Source organism: Anolis carolinensis, chromosome 2 (genome assembly GCF_035594765.1).
Source record: "Anolis carolinensis isolate JA03-04 chromosome 2, rAnoCar3.1.pri, whole genome shotgun sequence".
Lineage (NCBI taxonomy): Eukaryota > Metazoa > Chordata > Lepidosauria > Squamata > Dactyloidae > Anolis > Anolis carolinensis.
Window position 1 is genome coordinate 199653096 of NC_085842.1, and position 22563 is coordinate 199675658.

General features: G+C 39.1%; 1 protein-coding gene and 1 long non-coding RNA gene across 13 annotated transcripts in view; one reads left to right on the forward strand and one right to left on the reverse strand.

Annotated features, from left to right (window-relative positions):
- nrg1 (neuregulin 1) overlaps positions 1-22563 on the forward strand; it is a 761412-nt gene that overhangs the window by 200600 nt on the left and 538249 nt on the right. The window lies entirely within an intron of this gene.
- On the reverse strand, positions 3196-9189 carry LOC134296468 (uncharacterized). The gene is made up of 3 exons (XR_010003221.1): positions 8844-9189; positions 8359-8486; positions 3196-3766 (listed from the first exon to the last, which is right to left on the reverse strand). It is a non-coding gene; the product is annotated as an uncharacterized LOC134296468 (long non-coding RNA).

The window sequence follows — 22563 nt, forward strand, 5'->3', positions numbered from 1 at the left end:
CCTGTGTTTGGGACTTTGGCTTTTGTTTAAAGGATCTTGTTTCAAGCCTATGCTTCTATGGATTGAAGGATTATAGCTTTGTTTTGTAACTATATTTTGAAATTGAACTTTTACCTCTTTTGAACTATTCTTATACTTATTCCTCAATAAACGATAAAAAAAAAAACTACGTATTGTGTACAGCCTGGAGTCTCTAGCAAGGTGAAGCTATCCTGAGGTGCGACAGGCAGGGACTGACAGGTCTGAATGTGGACCTGCTGTCAGACCCTGAGATTTTTTTGCCCCAGATTTAAAACACACATTTTGGCGCAGACTGGAAACATCCTGAGCTCAGCTTGGCATGAACATTTTCCTCCCAAGAAGCAGGAGAGGCAGTTCAGAATGAGAGGCAATGATGTAACCACAACTGTTCAATGAACTTTGTAGTTAAACAAGGACTTGAATCCTTTCTCATACTTCTATTATGTCCCTCTTGTTTCAGTCGAATTGAGGGGAGTGAGACTGTAGACCTATACGCCAAAGACAAACAACCTCAAATCTAAATGTGGTCCTTTTGAGGTTCAGCCTAGCCCTCTGCACCCATCTCCAGAGTAGCATCATTTGGTGTTTTCTCAGGTTTTGTTTGTGAATTTTCCCTATCCTGAAAGGTTGAAGAACCTCTCTTAAATCTCCATTATCACCAGTAAGAGTATCAAATCAGAATGTGGTGATATTTTAGTCGCACTTTTTTGCATGTACTTCCATCTGCTAGTGAATTACCATTTTCTTACAAAACATTTTTCTAAAATGGAATTTGATACTCAGGTTGAAAGAGGTTCACCATCTGTCACACCTACAATAGAGGGCTCCTCTTGTAGTTAGAAACCTCATGTACCTGAGGATGTGAAAGAGCTGTTTTCTCTGAGCATAAATCTTTAGAAGTGAAGGGGCTGTACTCCTACATATAGGAATCATCTCGGTACTACCTCAGAATCACACATTTGATGGCTTTACCTGCTTTCTGATAAGAGCCTGCTGCTTTCACCCTTGCCTTGCATTTAACCTTGTTCACATCCTTTCAAGACCCTCAGATTACCTGTAGTTTGTTTCCAGAGCTACTCCAGTTTTAGCCATGCCTGAAACAGGATAGTGCTCTTAGGACCTTATCAGATGGGTCCTTATCAGATGGGTGGCCGTCCCCCGCTATGGGCGCCCGGTGCCTGTCCCCCGCTACAGGCGCCCGGTGCCCAGCCCCCGGTATGGCCGACCTGGTGGCGTTCACTGCTTTGCCTCGCCAGGAAGGCATCTGGGGCTTTGCAGAGCAGAGAAGTGCCACTTCTCTGCTCTCCAAACCGCCGAACGTCTTCCTGGCCAAGTCTTCCTAGCGAGGCATTCCCCTTCCGCTCGCCGGAGCGCAGGGCCTCCCAGTGCGCATGCCAGGCCTCCTGGTGCCCGCACCAGGCCGTGCCCGGTGCCCGCGCCAGGAGGTGCCCGGTGCCCGCGGCGGGCCTCCCGGTGCCCGCACTGGGCGTCTTCAGAGATTGTGAGGTAAGTGGGATTTATATATCTGTAGAACATCCAGGGTAGGAGAAAGAACTCTAATTAATCACCTTGATTAGCATTTAATGACCCTTTGGCTTCAAGACCTGGCTTTTTCTTGCCTGGGGGAATTTTTTTTTGGGAGGTGTTAACTGTCCCTGATTGTTTACTGTCTGGATTTCTCCTTTTTTCGGAGTGTTATTCTTTATTTATTTTCCTGATTTTAGAGGGGGTTTTTTGATACTAGGGGCTATCTGGATTATCTAAGTCCACACTGCCCTATATCCCTGTTCAATGTTTGGTGCTAAATTTGCAAATATAGTCATTCCTACATAACATTACCATGTATTGAACTGCTTTTTCTGTTGATTTGTTGTAAAGCATGATTTTGGTGCTTAATTTGTAAAATCTTAATGTAATTTGATGTTTAATAGGCTTTTCCTTAATCCTTCCTTATTATCCAACATTTTCGCTTATCCAACACTTTTATTTTTCAGTGATTGTTTTGAGGGGGGCGCCAAAATTCTGTTTGCCCACACTTGAAAAATACCTAGGGCCGGCTCTGGCTGGGGTCCATGCTCTTCCCCCCTTGTCATTTCCCATTCTGTCTGCTTCCTCTTTGCCTCCTCTTCTCTTCTTCAGTGGGGAGTTGAGTAAACACCGACTCCACTGGGTTCCACTGCTGCCATGCTGCCAGCACAGAGCCACACAGAGTCTTGCCGGAAGTGCCCCAGTGTTATGTGATGGGCTCTGTGAGACTCCATTCCAGCAGTGGAGAGAAGTGAGGAGCATCTGATGAGATCTTTAATATATACAGTTATCAGATAATATAATATAATATAATATAATAAACTACACTTAAAACAGACAAACTTAGTTATGTGTAAGCATGCTGGAATGGTACTGTGTCCTGGCTGCTATTCAGTATACAGTTAATATGGTCTAAATCCAATTACTAACCCCAACTGTGAGATTTATATAAGTTAAGCAACCAACAACTGATTCAGTGAGCCTTTTCTAACTGAGAATATCAATTAGCTTTAGGTCTATGGGAGCAAGTCATACAGAATTCAGTAAAGTTCACTTCTGAGTAAAGATGCAAAGGGATATGCTTTGAAGGAACAGAGTGAAAAGTACCTGTTTCTGGATGCAATATGGTTTTTTTATTTCTCTCATTCCCAAAGCAAAGGTCTTTCACATTTTCTTCAATCACTGAAATGCAACAAAAAATAAACAAGATGGGCATTTGGGGGTTCCTACAAGTTTTATAAATATGCAGTATGAGTCATGGCTTGTCTGCACTGGAAATACTGCAGAAACCTTTAAGCAGTTCCCTGAAGGTGTACTGAACTGAGATCAAATCATTGGGGCAGTGTTTATTAGCCCACAACTTCTGGCGTCAATTTCTAAATATTAAAGTGCAAAAATAAAAAGGTACTGTGGAATTGGCAATGGCCAAAGCACACACTCCTAGAATTAATAATGTTCTAGCCAATTTACAGAAGTCACATTACCTGCTGGTTACAGGGACAAATGTTGTGCACACTTTTGAATTATTCCATATTCAAGAGAGTTTTGGGAAATAACATCCACATTCCAGGTAGTTCACTATCTGAAGTCCCAGTCTTGGTCTTTGAGGCTCAAGTGCAATCTCTGAATCCCTATTACAAAAGGGAACAGCATTCTCTATATCTTTAATATGTGTACAGCAGGTGGAATTGGGGCACAAATCAAGAAAAGCATTTCTGTATAAATATTAAGAATATTCAGAAGGTAATCCTAGACATAGTGAACTAAAAAGTAATTCTCATTCAGGTGGAATGCACTTCTGAGTACATATGCATAATATCAAACTTCAGGAAGTGTTGTGTATGCTTTTGTGTCCATCTTAGTATGCAGAACAGTACTGAGCCAAGAAGTCTCAATTCGGCAAGGCCAAGCCAAAGCAGGAGAATGAAATGCTATTTATATTTAGAAATGCAGCCTATTATATCTGATACCATCTTGTCCCTTTCTCCTAACTGTCTTCACATTTGTTTTTGTGGGTCCTGATGCGTTTTGCCACAAAACAGACAAACTATCAATATGCACACCCCCTGTGGTCTTGAAGCCAAGGTTGTGCAACTGTGTTTCTGTATCTTTTTCTTGTTCGCTTGCCAAGTAATTGTCACAGTGAGTTTTCCTCCAAGGTGATCCAGTGCTACTCATTTCCATTTGCCAACCAAGTCTCTCTGGTCAGTGAGAAATGCTGCAAGGCAAAAAGCAAAGACCATTGTCAGTTGACTTGTTTTGGAAATCACTGAACCTCTCTGTCAAATCATTGCTAGTCTTCTCACACACAGGCACACTCTTCGGGTTCTTTTGAGAAGTCTGAGTCATGGGATCTGCATCGCTGGAGCTGTTGAATCCCACATGCCACTTGCAGCTGCCTCTATAATGATTTTACTTGGTAAATAAAAGAAATGTGACTACTTTTTCAGTGCCACAATGTTTGTTTTCAGTCCATAAACTATTTTTGAGTATAAGACAAGCTTCAAGGTAGGGCATATGAAGAAAGTAAATTGCTTAGTTATTAATTTTATATATGGAAATAAATTTGTAGAAAGACAAAATATTTAGAAAAACAGAATAAACCCAGAACATTGGCTGAATAGATAATAGTGAACTGGATAACCTGAAGCTATAAAAGCTAAATATATATTTTATTAGGCAGAGAGTTAAGGGGGATAGTCTTATGTATAGCCTTAGGATTTAAAATTTTATGTGGTTCATTAAAAAGCCAAACGTTTTCAATCTGGCTTTAGTTGTGTCTACTGTAGAATTAGTGCAGTTTGATACTACTTCTCTTTGTCAGAGAAAAGCTTTACTAGATCCTAAAATTTTCTGAATTATAGAGTTATAAAATACCGTTTCAGCAGAACATTGGAAGACTAAGCCTTCCCATTTCTATATCTATATGCCTTTATGAGCTGCAACCAATGCAATGTGCAGTGCATGCACCTCAGTGTGGTTTATTAATACAGAGTACCTGTGGAAACTAGTGGTGCAAACCTAGATCTGTACTATAGCTTAGCCCAAAGGTCTTCCTGCCCCCCCCCCCCAAAAAAAACTATGCAAAGATCCACTATATATGGCACTTGTTAAACTAAGTTTGCTAGACTTGCAATCAAAAAGCCTTCAGGAGCTTTGTAAGTGTCGTGCATGGGCCTCCACATACGCTGAGGGTCTGTCAAGCTTCTGATGGGCCATAAGTCATGGTCATGAGGTATGTTCAGTTAGGAATGGAGAACTTAAGCCAGGTTTTTTTTTAAAAAAAAAAAATCTCAATCTTCAAGATGACAATCATTGCTTTTTGGGACTTACTCTGTGCAAAATGTGCATATGTTTTCCTTTTTAGTTAGGAAACAGTCTTTCTATGCAGAAACAGTATTTCTCTTCTCTGGTTCTTGTGCAGAAAAGTCTGTTTTCTTTGCAAAAATACCATATTTTGAACAGAATAAATTCCAAATTCTAAATAAATTTGAAGGCTGTGGGAAGAAAATTGTTAATTTGTTTCCTTTTAGAACAAGGGAAGAATTGCATCATGTTCTGTGAGCCTGGTCTAAAAAAAATGAAGAGGTTTTCTTCTTGTTCAGATAATAATATGAGCATATGGAAAGCACTTGTTCTGTAAGTAAAGTATATATGTGTACAGCATTTCCCAGTACAATGTACAATACATCTTGTTCTGTAATTGCATAACACAAGATCAAGAGTTTGTGGGCAGAGTAGATAGATACTGATTAAATGAGAAGGATTTGAGAAGATCATTCTGCAGCAAAGGTGGGCATGATGGGTATTATACAGTGCAGCCCATAGAGGACTCAGCTGACTTTTTGCTAACCTGGATTCTCCTAGCCCCCTCCACAACAAATTCTTCCAAATTCCTCATCCTCTCAAAAGCTATTTTCAGTTGTATAAATATTGAGTTGGCCTCCAGTGCCAAAACAGCCAAAGGATACTTACACAGCCCGTCAGACACCTGGATCCTGAATACTACAAAAATGTCTACCACGTGGAGTTCAGAAAGGTCTTCATCTCTTTCTCCATGTATAGCCTATTGTATTAAAGAAACCACTATTTCGCTGTGCCCACATTTGAACATCATGGTCAGTCAGAGATCTACAGAACCCCTATCTCACCATGAGTGAGGTGGCTCAAACAGTCTAATCTTTCCTCCTTCCAAAGGGAGCTGCTAAGCTTTGGTTCACAGTTTGTCTCTTGTGGTATTCATATGGAGATATTGGTATTCTAGGCTTGTTTCTTAGGAAATAGATTTATTTTTTATAAAACATAAATTTAACAGTGATTCTTACTTATTTATATTTTATTTAGCCACTCTTGTCCCAAGCACAAGTAATTGGATTATAAGATCTAAGATTCTTTCTTGTCCTTGCCAAGATGAAAGTCTGCTTGTCATGTGATAACCTAGTCATTGATTTCTCCTTAGCTAAGTGGATGATTTTGCAAACTCATGCTTCATTCTTTAGTATCCATTTCCTTGCAATCTCTCATCAGTTGTTTGGCATTAATCTACCAGTTGATTCTGCTGCAAATAAGACAAGCAAGCAACACATTTTAGTTAGCAGGTGGCACTTGACAAAAAGTTAATTAATCAAGAATGACAGTCCCCTTAGGAAAGAAACTCTTGGATTTTATGTTGTGCTTGTTTGCATCCCTTTGGAACCCCACTTGGGATATTTCCACAAAAACTAGAATAAAATAGAAGCCAATTATTGAGCAACACTGGCATCTGTATGCTTCCAATTTCCAGAGAAAATAAAATCAATGTTTAGGCTTATCCTTTCAAAGTTCTCTGGCTTGCCTTGACTTGACTAAAACATTTGTTGTGTTAGAGTAATTGTTTCTATGAGCCTAAAATAAGATAACTAAAATGTCAGACATATGAAAAGCAGAATCATATTCAAGTAAGAGAATGACACCTGCACTTTCATGTGCAATGGATTATTACATTTAATGCCCAAGTAAGAGTGGATTGATCAAAATCCATTCTCCCCTATTTTCTTTTCCATCCCATCCTGCCCGTGCAATAACCTGTGTGCATTTTGTTTGAATATTCACAAAAATTCCTATGTAAATATTGGTTTCTGAATATATAAATGCATTTCTTCTCAAGATACAACATCTGGTTTGTCACACACACTGTATTTCTTCAATTCTGAGATGCACTTTTTCCTATTTAAGTATCTCTAAAATGAGTTGCATGAGAATTACAGATGCATTTTTGTTGGTGGTGGTGGTACTGAAATTAGGGTACGTCTTACAATCAATGGTGTCTTACAATTGAAGAAATACAGTATATGCATGGAAAAGGCATGTTTCGGTACATTCCATAAACCAATAAATATTGTGATTGTGAACAAATTTGTGCGTTTCAAAATCTAATATAATTTTTAAAACAAAAAGAAAATAAAGGAGGGGGTTAAATGAAGCAAATTAAATATGCAAATCTTCTTTCTTGAGACTTCGAATCTCATACTTCCTTCTCTCTCCCAACATTCCTTATTGATAAATTAAATATAGAAAGTTTCTTGGTCCTCCAGAATAATTTTGGGAGTGAGGGGAGATTAAGTGAGGAGAAGTGCTATCTTCACAGCCCGCCTCAAATCAGGGGCAAATTTAGAGATTAAAAGCATGAAAAATGTATGCTTGCTTAAGATTGAGTCCCACTGGACTCTGTAGGGTTTTCTGTATAAATAATAACTTTCTGTTGTGAAATGAAAATCCTGTGCCCCATTCATGGTCAGAATTATTTCAAATGGCTTCAGAGCAGAAACATCAGTAAAACAACATTCTAACTTATAAGAGGTTGATAGAATTAATAAATTAATAAAAACTGCATGTTTCTTTCAGTTTCATGTTAATGAAAGGACCATTTCAAACTGTTCTGAAATAGAAAAAAACATGATAGTATGAGTAAGTCAAATGAAAGCAATCTCTTGGTAAGATGTTATCAAGGTAGTACAAGTTCATGGTTATGAACAGGTTATTTCAAATAATTTCCCAGAAGGAGAAGAAACACATGCATAAAGGTTGGCAAGCCCTAGTGTATGTGTTTACATGTCTCTAGGTCAGCTGTCAACCTATTGAAACACCACAAATTTAATAGAATTTTCTTAGAAACAGAACATTTTTTTAAATTCCTGCCTACTAAATAGCAGAAACAGATATCAGTGCCCTAATAACCATTACATATCATACTTCCAAGTGGATAACTACTGTATATACTTGAGTATAAGCCGACCTGAATATAAGCTGAGGCACCTAATTTTATCACAAAAAACTGGAATAACTTATTGACTCGACTATAAGCCGAGGGTGGAAAATGCAGCAGTTACTGGTAAATTTCAAAATAAAAATAGATACTTATAAAATTTCATTAATCGAGGCATCAGTAGGTTAAATGTTTTTGAATATTTACAGTATTTCAAAGAAAAGCAATAAACTAGCTCTATAAGTGGAAAAGTAGGGGCAACAAAAACAATATAGTATCAACAATAAACTAATAATAATAATAACAATAACAACAACAACAACAACAACAACAACAACTTCATTTGGATCCCATCCTATCTCCCCATGGGGACTCAGTCCGGCTTCCAACATAGTAACAGGCAAACATTCAATGCTCATATAAACAATGCAGAGCTAGATATAGATCCCATAACACTTACCTATAGAGTGTATATTTTCTTAGGGGATCTAATGCACATGTCCATTTCCCTGTCCTTCCCACTGCCCTTAAAAATGGATTTTTTTCCTGTTGCAAACCAAACTCACCTGATAAGAAATGGCCTGACTATGTTTCTGCATCCCAGTTGTCTAATGCAATTCTTTCCCATACTGGCTACATTTGTTTTCAAATAGTTTCCTGTGTTGTTTGCATCCCATAGGGGGAGATTTTCCAGCTGTTGAAAAGGGAAGAAAAATAATAATCCAAATAACAGTTTTCACTTCCTCACAGTAGAAAATTACTTCAGTCTCTTGGACATAAATACAATTGCACAAATTCAGGGCTTTTCCTCCCTGCTGTTCTGTCTTTGAACTTTTCACTAAATTACTATTTTCCGATCTCTCAAGAAAAGATCTGGTGAGCTACAGTGACATCTCTTGGGAAATGCTGTCTTTGGAAGCGTGTACCTGTCAAAATATCTGATGAATTCAAATGGCCTCAATAGAACGAAATGTCATTCGTTTGCCATCATGACAAATTATATCTCTACATGTAATGGATAAAACTTTATCTCAAAAATCAAGAAACTTACTTTAAAATAAGGTTCGGCTGCCACAGATTCCTACTTCGATGGTCATTTTCTTTATGGCAGGCAGACACAGAAAAGAGACTGTCTTTTCACAGTTCTCTGGATTGCCGTGGCAAGGCTTCCCTGCTGCTTCTCTCAGCTGATTTCTGTATCCTGCTGTAGTGTTCAGATTTATCTTTTCTCTGTTTAGATGGGTAGTAAGAAGTCAACAGTGAAACAGTTTCATACTTTTGGAATTGTCTCCACATGCATTTGTGGATGACCCCTTGTTTCATTTTAAAATCTCAGTTGAAAGCTTTGCAGATTTTAGTTTGATGTTGTTTTGTATTGTTTGATCACATGTACTGGAGCCCCCGGTGGCACAGTGGGTTAAACCCTTGTGCCGGCAGGACTGATGACTTAAAAGTTAGGTTGCTGACCTTAGGGTTGCCGGTTCAAATCCACCTCAGGGAGATTGTGGATGAGCTCCCTCTATCAGCTCCAGCTCAATGCAGGGACATGAGAGAAGCCTCCCACAAGGATGGCAAAAACATTAAAACATTTGGGCATCCCCTGGGCAACATACTTGCAGGCAGCCAATTCTCTCAAGCAACTTGTAGTTTCTCAAGTCATTCCTGACATGAAAAAAATCACATGTATTAGTCAGTTTTTATGTTTTTATTATATTTTATCTAAATAATTTTTTTGCAGTCATATTATTTGGTTTTGTGATTTGTGATTCTTTTTCCCCACTATGGCTTACTTGTATACACATATATTTGGGTTTGTATACCTTTGGCAGAACCCACTATTTTTGGTTGTTTTACTATAATGTATCATATACATTTGATATAAATAGGTGATGATGATGATACATCACAACACAGCAGCATTGATCAAGTCAACTGATGTTACACTTTTTGAAAGTTATCTGCCCAATGATGGTGGCATAGCCTGACAAATCAATACCAGGAGGGATTTATGATGTTATGGCACCACTAGCAAGAAGGTAATGGACCCTGTGCAAGTTAGGATAATTAATAAATTAATCCTCTAACCCTCATTTGTTCTTCATTTTTCTACCCAAAAATGGTCAACAGAGAAACATGGCACAACAAATAATACATGCATTGAAGTGTTTGAGCAGTGCACTAATGAGTATTTTAGAACCACAAAAAGAACGATAGCAGAACAAAGGATTTCCCAGTCCAGTATTTTGTTGTGACAGTGGCTCCTAGATTTTTGGGGGGAATTCCACAAGGAGAATTTTTATGCAACACCCGTCTTTCTTTTGTGCCTTTGCACCAACTGTTATACAAAATCACACTGATCCTAATGCTGGACTTAATATAGAACCATTACTGACCTTTCATGAGTTTGCTAATCTCTTTAAGAACTGTCTACATTGGAAGCTATCAAAGCATTCTGAAACGTACTTCCTCTTAACTGTTCTAACAATATGCCTCATCACACATGAATCCACTTTAAATCCAGTTTCTGCCTCCTGCAGAATTCTGGGGGTTGTAGTTTGGTGAGGTCCAGGACCTGTCTGGCTGAGCTGTTTAAAGCCCATTCCCTAAAATAGATCCAAGCTTTAGTGTGATGAAGTCTAGTATTCAGCTTCTTTAGAAGACCTCACCCCAACCTTTGGCGCAATAAGATTGAAAGGAAAACTCTCTGCTTATTTCCTATGCAACTAGCATAATTTCATACACTTCTATTCAGTTACATTTATTTTTTTCCTAATTTGAATGGCCAAAAACTTTATAAGTTTTCTTCAATGGTGCAGGCGGTGTTCAGTTAGCCTTTTAGCTCAACTTTGTTCAATTGTGGTAATCAGAAGAATATAGAGGTTTCCCCTGCCTTTGGATGCATGCTACATTTCCTAATAAGTTGCTCTTTCAACATTTTCAGATTAGAGGCAACTTTCATTAATATGACAAGAGAGCAGCTTTTTCATCTTTCATCCCTAACACATCAGTTAAGTGGGGACTTCCTGTGAAGTGTTTCAATACAGTCTCTGGAGATTTATAATAAAGTCATTCTGATATTTGCACTTTCACAACAGGATGTGTCATGGTGATCTGTGGCTTGCATATCAATGGGTCATCAAATACATTCCAGAACGTTGAACATGATTGGTAGGGACTGATAGGAACTTTCCAAGGTGCTGAACCTGTTTTAGGGACAGAGTTCAGCATCTTGGATGGCACTGCTAATGTTTGAACTACAGCATGGATTGACTTTAAAGCTACTATCATCACTATTTCTGTGAGTATGTGTAAGATAGAGAAACTGTGTATTTGTAAAAAAGTGGATATAGACAATACTTCAGAAACAAAAGAACTCGTGTGACTTTTCTGCATTTTAATAGCAAATTACATAATGTGTATTATTAGCACTTTCAAAGCCCAAAACATTGCTCAGAGATAGAAAGATTCTTATCTCTCCTAGAACTAAATATAGATGCAGATTATCCAGTTTTTCCATTTAAATACTTTGAATTTGCATAGATTTACATATGCTATTTTGTATCATGCCTTTCATCATAAAACTTCAGAACATGCTACTCAACATAGATAAATAAAGATAAAACTGAAGATCAGGCCTGGGGACATTTATAGAAACTTTTTTTCCTTGTATCTGTTATCCAGTTACAGTGATATTTGAGATAGCCATTCTGAAACAATGACAGGGAAATCTCAAGCAATATTCGACTGGGTTTCCCGGAGGCCCTTCCATGGAATAGAGTGGTGCTTTATATAGGTAAACCTGTACTGTGTGGAATAGAAACAGAGGTGTTTATTTTCTCTTGCTTAGGCAAGAAAGAGGGAACCTGGTTGGAAGGGCAAAGCAAGGCAAAGCCCCATAAAATAGAAGGATCAAACTCTGTTGTTGCTTCTAGTAGAATTTGCAGCTCTCTGGATATCCCATTCAGGCACATTTTCAATTTAGCTTTAGAGATGGAGGCATCCTCATCTTCCGGAGGCAAGCACAGTAGTATGAAATTGTATATAATCAAAACCATGAGTGTTAAAGCTGTGAATGTGGAGGGCCTACTGTAGTTGTGCAATTAAGAAAAACATTGTACATCCGTATAAATCTACAAAGAGAATAAACTCCATTGAGAATACATTTTATGGCTTAAAACACATACACAAGTAACTGAAAAAATAACGATCTTGCCAAAACGACATAACCCCTAAAGATGGCTCCAGCACAATCAGACTTTCAAATGTGAAAGCCATTTTAGACTGCATTGATGCCATACATCAATCCCTCCCCACCCCAGAGATAGGTGAATAAGGGAGAATGAAGAAAAGCAGGTGTCTATCAGAATAGGCATTTCCACACATCTATTGTTGTTATCTTAGGCCTGATAGAATAAAGGGAAGTGATTTACCAAGTGGAAAGGCCACATTGTGTTGTCTGTGTATAATAAACAGAGAGCATGCTTCACTTAGAGGGTCTGTTGCACTGCTGATGCTTTGCAGCTGGAAATTTCATTGGCATCACTTTGTTTCAGCTTACAAGAATAATTTCTTAGCTGTATGGTACCCAGTTTCCTTCATATCTCTTTCCTGTGGTTTTCTGGTGATATAGTTGCGTAGCTGCTGCTGACATTAATGCATTTTGATGTGGGTTGGAAGCCAAATTAACCAGTATAATACAAAAGATAGAAAGTCTACCCACTGCTCTTAATTTCCATAATAATGGGTAGGAAGGGACAATTCTCGTTTTACTTCTCTGCTGAGGGCATATCAGAAATCTTATGGAACACTCTGAAGGTAGGCAAATGTATTAATTGGTTTGCCTATATGAAACTCACGATTAGACGTATTCATGATGAGAAATATCTAATAGGCATGTGCGATCCATGAAAAAAATGGTTCAATACTCGCTTCAAAGTAGGGGGCGCTTGCGCTTCGTTTCTAAAGTCATTTCCGAAAATTTTGATAAAAAATTTCAAAACTTTCCAAAAATTTAGAATATTCGTAATTGATTCGTTAATGGGGGACACGCATGCGCATTCACGAAAAACAGCGTGGGGAGATTTTACAGGACCCCTCTGCCCCCATTTTTGGAGCTATCCTGATCAAATTTGGTACAGTGGGAGAACACATTCAACCCTGCTAGCAGAATGTTTCCCTTATCCTCTGTTTATGGCGAATTTTCATAGCTTATATAAGAAACCAGTTTTAAAAAATTGCAGAAATTTGTTCCTTTTTTGAAAGTCTTATTTTCTGTTCCATTGGGTTTTCTTCACTGTGAAAGTCCTTCTTCTACTCAGGAAACTTTGTTTTTGTGGCCGAAAATCCATGAAATCCAACTGCCTGGCAGGGGCAGTGGTAGGGTGGGCAATGTAGTACTGCCTTGAGCGTACACGCTGTGGTTCACAAGCAGTGAGTGAGCAGCGCAGCCAAACAACCAGGAAGGAAGGAGGCAAAGGTTGGGGACTTGGTGCCAGCAGGGAGCAGGCGGGTGGGGATTTGACATGGTAGGAGGCAACAGACGGGATGCCCCCCAACTGCCTGGCAGGGACAGTGGTAGGGTTGGCAATGTAGTAGTGCCTTGAGCGCACATGCTGTCGTTCACAAGCAGTGAGTCGGCAGCAGCACAGCCCAACAACCAGTGGGGAAGGAGGTAAAGGCCATGGACTTGGTGCCAGCCAGCAGGGAGCTGGTGGGTGTGGATTTGACGTGGTGGGAGGCAGCAGACGGGCTGCCCCCCACAGCCTGGCAGGGACAGTGGTAGGGTTGGCAATGTAGTAGTGCCTTAAGCGAACACACTGTTGTTCACAAGCAGTGAGTGAGAGCAGCACAACCAGTGAGAAAGGAGGCAAAGGGGGATTTGACGTGGTGAGGAAGGAGGCAAAGCAGCAAAGTAATTGAGTTCTGAGATTTTATATTTCTAAAGGAAAACCCTTAAATGCCTTGCAATTGGGCAACCCAGCCAGCCGAAACCAGGAAAAAAAAAGAAGCCTTTATTTCTGAGCTGTACTGCTTGTAATTTTTCTCAGGAAACACCCTTTGCCCTATTCTCTTGCCTTAAATGTAGGAATAAACAAACTTGAAAGGATCTCAGGTCACTTTTCCTTGGATAATACCTCCAAAGACACCGCAGTGGAGATTAGGTGCTTGACTGCCTCACTTCCAGCCACTTCTTGACTGCCCACTTCAGACTCCCACTGCCCTCCTTACAACCAAAAAAGCCCAGCTTTGGTGAGGGAACACTAGCCTCCCTGTAGCCTTGTTACATGACTTCCAATTTCACTTGATAAGTTTAGGACAAGCCACTGAAAGGTTCTGCTAGAACCAATTTTTTAGTTGTTGGGACTCCTTGTTGTGGTTGCGTTTACAGCTACTCTGTCTGGACTTTATATGAATATGCTGTTATAGCTCAGGGGTGTGTGCAAATAAGAATCCCCCCCCCCATTTTACTTCCCTTCTCCAGCATTGCAGAGACTGAATGAACACCTAGATCCCTTCTATTTGCTATACCGCTCCACCTTCCCCTTTATTTGGAGACCTAAATTCAGTTTCTAAATGTTGGTCTGATATTGAAAGTTATTGCACTGCCAGAAATCCAACCCAAGATTTAAAAAAGCCTTTATTTCTGAGCAGTTGTTTTATTCTTCTCAGGAAAAAACACAATTCAATTTTTAAAGAGCTGTTCGCCATTTGCCATTGCCTTCAATGCTTGCAATGCCCACTAAACTGAGCTCTGCAAAAGCCAAGTATAGTTTTGCAGTCAGGCAGCCGGCAGCCCATTCCAAATTGCCTTGCCTTCGATGCTGCCCACTAGCCCAAGCTCTGCAAAGGCGAGCAAGCAAGCACACACACAGTCTTGCAGCCAGATAAAGCCGAAGAGCTAACAAAGCCACCCGCTCGCATGCCCTCCCAATCGCCAAATGCCACGAGGCGCTCCAAATCCTGCTTTTTTATAACAGACGCCAACAGAGGCATGCAGAGGATGTACAAGCCCTCCCCCTTGCATTTACGTGCACAGCCACTGGTCAGGGAGGCAAGGACAAGCTAGGCTGTGCTCTGCTCCAAAGCAGGTTTGGTTGCATTTTTTAAAAAAGCTTCAAAATCACGCGATAGATGGGGCATGATAACCCACGTCGGAAACAGGTTCACAAAGCTGATTATGTCCGATTTTAATCCGAATTAAGAATCTTTACAACGGTTTGCCCATCCCTAACATCTAGCTATAAGAACAGGAGAAAATGATTTTTATTTAAAGTTATATAAATATGATGTGCATTGGGTTGTTGTATGTTTTTCAGGCTGTATGGCCATGTTCCAGAAGTATTCTGTCCTGACATTTCACCCACATCAATGGCAGGCATCCTCAGAGGTTATGAGGTTACCTCACAACCTCTGAGGATGTCTGCCATAGATGTGGGTGAAACATCAGGACAGAATACTTCTGGAACATGGCCATACAGCCCGGAAACACACACAACAACCCTGTGATTCCGGCCATGAAAGCCTTCAACAACACAATGATGTGCATTGTAATGTAAACATCCTTCAACTGCATTCTCGTATGATAACTGAAATATAGTTACTGCAACTATTCATGGTTCTTCAAATTTTGTGACCCATTTCTCCAGTAGAAAAAAAATGCATATAAGAGTGCTCATGTAATGTTTATTCATGAATATAATTTGTATATTGATGAAAGTAATAGACAAATGTATGAATTATACAAGGAGATGTCCAAAGTACATGTGCAAATAGATCAAAACCAAATTGGACTGTTGGGAAAATCGAAAAACATGATTTCCCAAAGCCTTATAGCCTTTGTCCCCATTTTATGTCTTCCTGAGAACACACAAACTTTCTACCATACAGAGACAATGGGTGTCATACTTTCTCTGGTGAGGGAAGATACAATATTACGTGGAAATAATGTTTTAATCAACTGCATTATTTTGCTGTCCTGAATTATATGACATCTCGAGAAAGTTTAGTTGGTAGGAACATTAGCAAACTAAACAATCTAATCAGCTCCCTGCCCTAGAAGTGCTTTGAAATGTTTATAGTTTATTGTTTTACTAAGGGCTTTGCTTGCTTTTGAGAGTCATGATATGAGCACCATGTACTTAATTAGCTATGGCACAGTAAACACTATAATATTACACATCAATATTATCTTAAATGTCAAGGTATAATAGCTACCATAAGTTTACAATCAAGAATGCTTGTTTGTGCACATTCCCAGCCATGCATCCATGGACCTTACCTTGTTAAATATTTCCTTTGCATATCATTTTTCTGACAGCTAAGCAATAAAGTTATAATACACTCAGATTATGTACCTGACTAATGGGTCTTCTTTATAGACTCACTATGGTAGGTGTCAGGTACTACAATAGTTTTGATTTAGCAGGCTATTAATGGCTGCATGTCTTATGACATAATCAAAACATTAAAGCAGATTCCTAGGGGATTAATTTACTGTGGCTAGGCACAGAGGGGGGAAGATGTTTGTGTTTTGAGAAACAGAGAGATAGTTAATGGCACAAAATTTAGATTAGTAAGACACATCATAGCAGCTTTTAACTTCCTTTGTGAAATATGTCTGCATAAAATAACTTTCCTTCTACATAAAACTTTTGTGAAATGCTGTTTGGAAAGGGTCTGGTGTCATCAGGGGAATCTGGTTGTGGTGGAGAGAGGGTATGAAGGATAGTAAACCTCCATAGAGAGTTATATTATTTAAAATATTGCAATGGGATGATCCTATGCAAGGGTAGCATCAAGCTATAACATAGGCTCAAAAAATTTAAGGTCATTAAACTTTTTTAAAAAATGTAGGCTGCTTTTAAGGGGGATTTTTGTTTAAATCCAGATTTGCTCCATCACATACAGTTTACTTGCTTTGTGCTTTTTTTCTTTGATAATTTTATTCTGTAATATGGGACTGAGTAAGATTTCTTTGGAGAGTAAAAAATAAATAATAACTTAGGGGTTAAAGTCTTCTGATAGATTTTCAAACACTTCAATACACTGATATGAAACAAACGTCTGTCTAAAAACACTAAAAGACGTTGGAACATCAGTGTCTTCACTTAAGTCACAACTGTATAACAACTGGATTTATAAAAATAGTGAATTTGGAGAAGAACAGGGCATGATAACATTTCTGTGTGTTTTTTTAAAAAAAATTAGCACCCCAAAATACCTAAAAACAGCTGCAATGTTTGATTGCTACAGGTAGCAAATGTCTGATATGTACATCATCTTCAGGGGATTTATTTATCGTATCAGAAGCGAACTGAGGGTACAAGTTGTAATGTATTTGAAAACACAAAGTTTAAAAAACTTGGCATTATACTAAATTTCCTTTGATCAATAGTTGGCCACTTGGAGTGCCTCTGGTGTTGCTATAAGAAGGTCCTCCATTATCTTTAGGAGATGAAGGCACACATTGCCAGCTTGGGCCTAGACAGTACTTGGAAAAGTCACTTTTTTATTACAGCTTCCAGCCAGATATTTGCGGCACACAACCAAACAAATTTGCTGAGTAACATTTATTGCATAGACAAAAGGACAGCAATACAGTATAAGCAATTAATATCAGTACACAAACATAACTTACTTACTTAGGCGATCCCTCATAGTTCGAGGATGATGGTCCTCCATTTCTTGAAAGACACCTGTGCGTGATTTTTTTTAATGTGTAGAGGTCGGTGCACGGCCGGTCAACACACAGTCTTCACAGATTGAGGTCCCAGCAGTGGTGTGATTAACACAACGAGAGTGGCTTCTCAGTCTGTTACAGCCTTCTTCCGCCTTCACAGCCGTTGTAACATGTTATCCTCTGCCTGCTCAGCCGTTGAGGTCTTTGGGTCTTCAGATTGTTCTTGGTCTGGATCCTCCCCTGTGGCCACTCCTGGGAGTGTGTGACTCAGGTTCATTGGAACACGCAAGCCCCCTCACCACGTCAAGGTGACAATCCATCGAGGGTGACACAAACATATGCCCCATCATTCAAATCATTATCCTAAACAGTTGAAAGACTAAATACAAACATCTCCTTTGCAAACTACCTTAAAATTGGGGGAGATGAGTGGGTATTGTTGCCTTCATATGTTTCTCATTCCAACCATTTTTATACTATCTAGACTTCTATTTCTAAGGTAAATTAAAGAAGTTACTGATTGGAAGAATTGACCAATTAAATACCATAACCTATTTGTCAGAGGCTACCCAATATCCTTGGGAAATGTGGACAATAGAATAGTAGACAATAGAATCAATTGGTTTTTCAAATTGCAAAAAGCATGTTTGCCAAAAACTTTTATAAAAATATTATCTCCTTTAGGTGCTAACATGCTCTGAAGCGATGTGCATTAAAGCAAATTTTACACTGGAGGAACAGTATCAGAAAAGCTTAATTGGTTTGTTAAAAGTCCATATCATATGTGTGACCGTAAATCTAAAATCAGATCTAAATACGAGAATAATAAATGCACAGTAAGAAGCATTTGGAGCTCTCCTCTTTTCAAATCCCTACCAATTATGTTCAAAGAGAATGTTTACAAAATAAACCTTAAGTGGTGTCTAACATCTGCCATACTCTAACAAATTAATAATTCATTTTCTCCACTGTGTTAGGAGAACAGCAATAGCTAGAACTTTCATGTACCTGTAGCTTTGTTGTCACAAAGATGAAACCTTCTTGAGATTCTTGGTTTATTTCCACTATTTTCTATGTGTGTTGTATGTGCCTTCACATCACCTGTTGACTTAAGAAGACCTCATGAATTTCACAGGGTTTTCTTAGGTAAGGAATACTTGGAGGTGATTTTGTCAGCCTTTTCCTTTGAAATGTAGTCTACAGTACCTGCTATTCATTAGCAGTCTTCCATCAAAGTACTAACCCAGGATGGACTCTGCTTAGCTTCCAAGAGTATTTTATTTGTTCATGTATGTATACATCTCAGTATGGGTTCCAGCCAGGCATGTAGCCGGGGGGGGGGGGGGGGGGGCTTGAGGGGCTCCGCCCCCCCCCCCCCAAATTCTCAGAGTGGTCTGTGAGAAGGCCTTACATTTATTATTTAAACTGTTATATTTATTCATAACATAGTCTGATCACCATGCTCAATATATCCCATATGCATGGGGGTATTGGGATAATGATACAAAAGATTTGCTAGGGTAGATCCTCCCCCACCCCGACTCAGCCCCCTCCCCCCTGAAGCAAAATCCCAGCATCCCCCGAATCAAAATCCTGGCTACAGGCCTGGTTCTGACTGAGGGTACATGGCTCACAGGTTGTAGAAATCTTACCTTTGGTATGGCAGAAGAAGTAATAACATTGCAATCTCTTTAGTCATAATGCTAACACTGTGAGTTGCCCAGTGTATTTGAACACCAGGAAATTCAGATTTAATAAACTTTCCAACTTTGTACAAAAATTGCTATCATAAAATGTAGTCACTATTGCTATGGATTATCTTCAGTATTATACACAATATACTTCTAAGTACCAGTTGCTGGGGAATACTCAGATCCTGTTTGTCGGATTTTTCTTGCTACTATGGGAACTGAATGCTGGACTGTATAGTTCTTTGCTGAGATGCGGCACAGCTCTTCTTTTCTATTGTTTGGTTCATAAATCTTTGAATAGTCGAGAAAAGCATTTGGGGAATTATCCAATTAGACATTTGGAAGAGAAAGAGAGATTTGGGGGAGGGGGTGATTTTCCACAATAACACTAGGTTTGAAATACAAAGGACCATTGCTTGAAGATCAGCACTTCCAGAGAGAAGCAAAATGTTATTAGCAAAACAGTATCTTTTTTTGATCTTGATTATGCAGTTATTCGAGCAAACGGGTCGATGAAATATTTTAAGGTATCTTAAAGATACGTTAGCAAAAACTTGGAGAGAGAATAGAAATAAATAATCAAACACTTTCATGTTATAACATGAAAGGCAGATTCTATGTGGGTGAAAGTGTCAAAAAATGAGGAATGAAGTAAAGTGTGAGCCCAGCAAAAGAGAAATTTGAGAGGAGACATGAACACCATGTTTAAATATTATGTCATAAGGTAGAGGGAGCAGGCATGTTTTCTGCTGCCCTGGAGAGTAGGATTCAGAGCAATGGTTTCAAATTACAGGAAAGGAGATTCCACCTGAACATTAGGGAGAACTTCCTGACCATAACAATTGTTCAACAGTGGAAGTCACTGACTCTCAGTGTGATGGAAGATCCTTCTTTGGAGAAGACTGGATGGCCATCTGTTGGGGATGGCTTTGATTGTGCTTTTCTTGCATGGCAGGATGGGGCTAGATTGGATGTCCCATGTGGTCTCTTCGAACTCTATGAGTCTATGATCCTAATCTATACTTAAGGAGAGTTGATCAGAGAACAAGTATACAAGGGCAATAAATGCTTCTATGAAAGTGAGAAGAATAAATGTTGTGTAATAGAAATGGGATACCTGCATAACCAAAGGAAGCAAGACACATATTCTACAGACTATGTGGGCATAAATTCTCTTTTCCTTCTTACCCTTTAAAAAAAGAAGAAAGTGTTCCTTGCTTAAGTCTTATTTGGAAAAAATGACTAATGAGACATTTATGTTGAGTAACCTTTCCAGAAAAAAGCTTGGTTTTCCTTAATTTTCTGGTTTGAATCTGTTCTTCCAATTAGTTGTTTCACTCGACTGGTTCAGATATTTGTCACTTTTGAAGAACATGACACTTTTCACCTACTGGAAGCTTTTCGTCAATTGCATTTCACCCATTAAAATATCTTAGGATATTTGGTGTATACAAGTTCCCTTGGGGAAGCAACATTTTTTTTGTCCAATGTGGAATTTTAGCATACAATTCAGTGTTGCAGGAGCAGTGTTGCACATGTAGTACCACTGTGCTTACAGATGAATGTATGATTGTGCAGTATTGCTGTTTCATACAAGGGTTGCATACCATAGTTATGCATCACTCCATATGCAGAAAGTTAAACTCTCAACCTTAGCCTGAGATATTGGCCTATGTGTCATTTTAAAAACTGCGGCTACACCAAGAGATGGGGGAGAGGGAGTTGGATACACATTACCAATGTTTACTGCAAGAGAAAAGTCTGAAGAATCTTTATACTTGTTACAGAAAATAGCACAAGTATAATACAACATTCCTGTGAACCATAGTGTCATCACTTCGTTATCAGATTTATTTACTCTCCTACACAGTTAGGTTGGACTGAATTCCGTCAAAGCTAATGGGATTTAAACAGCCTATTTGGCATTTTGTAGATGTGTGAGAGTTTCTTAAAACACAAATAGCTGGGGAATTGGATTTTGGTCAGAAAAATGTGATTCTACTGAGAAAGGTGTTGAACTGATTCAGCAGCAAATTTTAAAGTTTATTTGACATTATCAGTCATTGTGTTTCTCTAGGGTATAGTCGTACATTAGAGGAATGGCATACGTATTGCTCTCTTTTTAGCTTCTGTTTCTTATCATTCATAATAAAGGGAAAGCAATAGAAGGCTCATGGGCTGTCATGATTCCTTTCTTCTTGTGTTCTTATAAATGTTAAGAAATAGAGTGGTGGGGAAGCCAAGAGAAATATAAATATGCCTCAACATATCATTCTGGACATGCATAATCTTGTGAGAACATCCCAAAATAAAGCTAGATAAGAATCCTGACATTTCTGGATTACCTCTCCTAATCTAGGGCTCTACTCATCTACACTGCGACAAAGTGTGGTATAGCACTCGCATTAGCCTGTGGCATCCAAACTAGCTTGATTCCAGGTTGAGAAAAACACCAGTAAAGATCAAGATCTTTCAAAAGGATGCAGACCTTTGCTGGTGCTCTTGCAATGGAAACTGCCATCTCGTATCACCATGTGGCATCACCATAGCCATTCCGCACTGGGAAGGTGGGATGGCAAGCCTCCCTTCATCCTGTTCTGCATCACTCAGAACACAATGGATGAGTGAAGGAGGCTTCCTGCTCCAAAGCTCCAACACATCATGAGTTATGCATATTCAGAAAAAAAAACAGGCCCTGCTGCAATGGTAAGGAGAACCCTATGAACTGGCACAAGCCTTAAGATCCTCCGAGAGGCCCTCCTCTCATTCCCGCAACCGTCTCAGACAAGGTTGGTGGAGACGAGGGAGAGGGCCTTCTTGGTGGTGGCTCCCCGGCTCTGGAATGCCCTCCCTAGAGAGATTAGGCAAACTTACACTTTACTCTCATTCCGTAAAGAGCTGAAAACCTGGTGGTTTAAGCACATTTTTAATAGAGCCCTTAGACCCTTCAGCTATGCCCTTATTTAGCTTTTTATCCACCCTTGCCCACCCGGTATTGGAATACCTGGCACAATTAGCACTTTATAGTTGGCCATTCCAACACTAAATCTTGGCCACTGGATTTGGACTCATTGATGGAGTTCTGTTATTAGGTTTTAAATGGTGGATTACATGTGTTCTTGTTATGCACATCTGTTAGTGTGTCTAATGTTTTAAATTGCTGTATTTTAACTGACTGTGTGTTTTTTTTAATGTTGGAAACAGCTCTGAGTCCCTTGAGAAGATAGGGCGGTATATAAATAATAATAATAATTATTATTATTATTATTATTATTATTATTGACACAATGACATTGTATGACACAGCAAACAAGATAGATATGCTGGATTTTGTATTACAAAATCACAAGTCGAACACTTCCCAAGTGTTTAGGACTGTGTGATGTATTTTCAGATGATGC